Source organism: Orycteropus afer, unplaced genomic scaffold, assembly GCF_000298275.1.
Source record: "Orycteropus afer afer isolate SDZICR_OR568_19922 unplaced genomic scaffold, OryAfe1.0 scaffold00541, whole genome shotgun sequence".
Classification (NCBI taxonomy): domain Eukaryota; kingdom Metazoa; phylum Chordata; class Mammalia; order Tubulidentata; family Orycteropodidae; genus Orycteropus; species Orycteropus afer.
Genome location: NW_006922128.1, coordinates 998,239 through 1,002,556, shown reverse-complemented (window position 1 = coordinate 1,002,556; position 4,318 = coordinate 998,239).

Sequence of the window (4,318 nt, the reverse complement as noted above, 5' to 3'; positions counted from 1 at the left end):
GGTCCTCCTCGATCTAGTGGGTGCTGTCTGCCTGTATCTAGTGGATATGGTCTTCCTGGATCTAGTGGATACAGTTCTCCTGGATCTAGTAGATACAGTCTCCCTGGATCTAGTAGGTGCTGTTTGCCTAGATCTAGTGGATGTGGTCCCTCTGGATCTAGTGGATATGGTCTACCTGGATCCAGTAGATGCAGTCCCCCTGGATCTAGTACATGCAGTCCTCCTAGATCTAGTGGATGTGGTCCATCTGTATCTAGTGGATACAGTCCCCCTGGATCTAGTAGATGCTGTCTGTCTGGATCTAGTACATGCGGTCCCCCTGGATCTAGTGGATGTGGTCCCCCTGGATCTAGTGGATAAGGTCCCCCTGGATCTAGTGGATGTGGTCCCCCTGGATCTAGTGGGTGCAGTCCCCCCTGGATCTAGTGGATGCTGTCTCCCTGGATCTAATAGATGTGGTCTCCCTGGATCTAGTGGGTGCTGTCTCCCTGGATCTAGTGGATGTGGTCCCCCTGGATCTAGTGGATAAGGTCCCCCTGGGTCTAGTGGATAAGGTTCCCCTGGATCTAGTAGGTGCTGTCTGCCTGGATCTAGCGGATGTGGTCTGCCTAGATCCAGAAGATGGCCATGTAGTAGTACATGGATGCATCTTCACTCTCCCCTAAATTAACAGATTCTACATTGTGGTCTCTTTGCTTCTCTGCATGTTATTTTTTTCTCATGTCGTATGTGTGTCCATCCTTTATTCTGCCAAATATGTTCCTCTCCAGGCCAGAATGGACATCTTAGGAGACATGTCCCTACTTAAAATCCGTGCTGCCTTAGGTGACACCAGATGCCTTGATGTGACCTCTGGGGTCCCCAGGACCCCACTGGCCTCCCCCAGACCGCCCTGGGCTATCTGTGCCCACACAGCAATGGCTTGGCTCCTCTGGGTCTTTGTACAAATGGTCTCCTCTTTGGGGATGCTGTTCCCTGGTTCTTCCACTGCCTTTGCTTCCTCTCTGGGCCCCAGGCTGTATGACCCCCCCGCCTGAGCCTCAGTGGCTCTTAGCTGAGGGCAGCCTGGCTGATGCTTGAGGTGGGTGGATTGAGATTCCCTGCCTGCACGGCCAGCTGGTGCCCCAGGCAGAGGCCCTGCTGACCAGCTGGACGTGGCTGAGACTCTTTGGGGCCACTGGGGCAGGGGAGACAAGTTCTGTTCCATCATTTCCCTGTCCCCTCTCCCTCCTCTATCAGCTTCATGGGATCTGGCGGTAATGGAGCCCCCGTGGAACATTCCAGAGACTTTCTCCATACCGCAGGCCTGCACGCAGCTCCTCCCCTTTCTGCACACTCTCTTTGGGGCCTCCCTGTTGCCCTTGTCTTGTGTGTCCTGAGCGCGTCCCCATGGCCAGGCCTGGACCCAGGGCATCCCTAGCTCAGCCCTGCCCTGACCTCGAGCCCTGTGCCCGAGGATGAGCCCCAGAGCGGGGCTCTCGGTGCCGCCTGGCTCATCAAGCGGTCAGGCCTGACCCACAGCCAAGCTTCTTGAAGGCTGCCGGCTTTATCGGGGCCTCAGGAATGCTTTCGTTTCTAGGCCTGTGGGGGTCCCTTCCAGCTGGGTGGGGCTGACCACCACGTTTCCGCGTAGGAGTGGGGTTTATCCACCGTGCCAGCCCAGCTGGACCCTGGGTCTCGGGGCACGACATCTGCGGACCCAGCGAGGGTCTGGGGCCCCAGGAGGTTGGAGCATTCGATCCCAGCCATGGCGATGTGGTATCCCCACCACCCTTGCTCCCCTCTGCAGAGGCTATGGGCTTGCAGGGAGCCAGCTGGGGGTTGTGGGATGGAGCATGGGGTGAAGCCAGCAGCCCCCGGGCAGGGGCTGTGGAAGCCATCCAGCCTTGGATGCGCACCTCCTGGAAGCCTCAACCCACAGGGTTTGGTAGGTCTGTCGTCTGCAGGAGTCTCCTGGGTTTGCTTCCGTCTGTGGGTCCTGGCAGAGCCCTCTGATTTCCTGGTCTGCCCCTGAGGGGGCCGGGCCCGCCACCTGTGGGAGACAAGGTGTGGATGAGCCGGCTGGGCTGGGGATGAGGCAGCACAGGTCCGCCAGGTGCTCCCGGGCTCACACTGCGGTCACTGGCTGAGCCTGTAGCTGGGGACAGTCCCCAGACCCCATGGGCTCTGGGTCATAGTGGATCCTGTTCTCTGCAGAATCCCCCCAGACACTGAATGTGAACACCCTTTCTCTATAGCCTCCCAGAGGGCCGGGGTCAAGGTCGTGTAGCCCTAACTGGCACCCACCTGAGAACTGCAGGTACACACCTAGGAACATAGGCACACACCTTGGGACACAGGTACACACTGGGGACTGCAGGCACACACCTGGGGACACACTTGGGGACACAGACACACATCCTCCTGTTTCCACTTGCCTTGCAGCCTTCTTTACTGAATGGTCTTATTTTCCTTAAAAAAGGAAAAGTGGAGGACAGAGGGGGGAGGGGACATGAAGTCTGCCCTGCCCAGGCTGCAGTCCCACCGAAGCTCCCCAGAAACGTGGGGCAGACGAGGAGAGGGGAGCCAGGCGGACACACGCATGCAGGGCAGCCTGAGCAGGCAAGTCTTGAGTGTGGGGGTAGAAGTCTCTGGACACGTTGGTGCTCCAATATGGCTTCAGCTGATTCCTCAACTGCCCTGGAAATTCAGTTTATTACTGTTACTACCATTATGAAAATGGCACGTGCATTTCACACACATGAGGGCGCCAGGAGGGGCGCCCCTCCAACGCCGTGCCCTCACCAGGCAGGTTCCCCACATCCTTCCCAGCATCTCTCTCCCCGTTCGTTTCCAGTGGGGTGGTGTGACTTCTGGTTTCTATTCTGCTCCTCAGAACAGACAGTCAGCTTGCAGAGCTTTCCACATCAGCACATCCAGCCTAACTTGTTCTTGTTATTTTTGTTAAAAGAAAAAAAAAAAAAAAAACATTTTATTAATGTAATACATGTTACTGGTGTGTAAGGCAAAACAGCACCCAGAGGAGCAGAGCCAAGATCCTCTCTGTGACTGACTGAGAAGTTTCCCTTCTCAGCCTCACCCAGGGCATCACCACAGCCCGACAACATGTCCTGTCTCAGGCATGGATGGGGGAGCATGGGGGACACCAGCATTGCTGCTCCTGCCTCTCCTTTGCCTCCTGCTGCCCGCCACAGTCTGTCCCAGGGCCCTCTGTCCTTTATCGTCATGTTGTTTGCGTCAGAGCGTTCCATCTGAGATCATGGTTGAACATCTTCTGAGAAGCAACTCCACGCTGATCCCATCTGTGCACCATAGGCACACTGCAGAGTCATGTCACACTCTGGGGACACATTTCCAGAAGGAAAGTCTAACATCACAGCCACCGTGCTGCTGGGCAGTGATCCCACAGTACACTTCAAAGGCATTCTGCTTTTCCTCCTCCAAAGTCTCATTTGTCACTTCCTTGACTTCTCTGAGCTGTCAGTCAGTCCTACCACTGTCAGCTCCCATTTCCCTCAGTTTTTCTTTCCAGGCACCTTTTCCAGGCTGGGCTGCCCACTGCTGTCTCCTGGGCTTCTCTTCACCTCTTCTTGGTGTTAGGCATGGGTCACTCCCTCCATGCATTCCTTTTTCTTGGTTCACTAGATTTTCTTTTCTGGAGTACTCAGTTATCAGTAATTTCCAAGGAGAGCATGACATAGTTTTGGAGTTTCTGTGTGTCTGCAAATGTGTTTGTTCTGCCCATCTACCTGAGTGAGTCTATATGGGTATAGACATTATTCTGCTCTCAAACTTGAGTGATAGTCCATCTGGGTATAGAAATTCACAGTGGGAACCATTTTCCTCAGAATATTTAAAGTGTTAGTCTGTGTTTGGTGCCCATAGCTGCAGAGGAGAGGTCTGATGCCCGTCTGATCTGTGCTTCTTTTCTACACAGACCCTCGAGTCACTCTCCCATCATTTGCCACCTGGCTGTGGTGTTTCCCACACTGGGGAACCTGACCTGAGTTAGAATTGCAGCCTGTCTAGCTGGGAGCCAGGGAAGAATCTGTGTCCCTGAAGTGTACCACATTCAGCGAGTCTCATGCTGGCACACCCTATCACTCTCGTCTCCACTCAAACGTTTATCTTCTGTTCTGTTTAAAATCACCAGCCTGCCACTCTGTTGGCGTAGTGCCTGAGACATTTGACTGCTAACCAGAAAGCTGGTGGTTCACACCCACCAGCTGCTCCTCAGAAGGAAGACTGGGCAATCTACTTCTGTAGAGTTATCGCCTTGGAAACCCAAGGAGTGGTTGCTATGAGTCAGGACTGACTC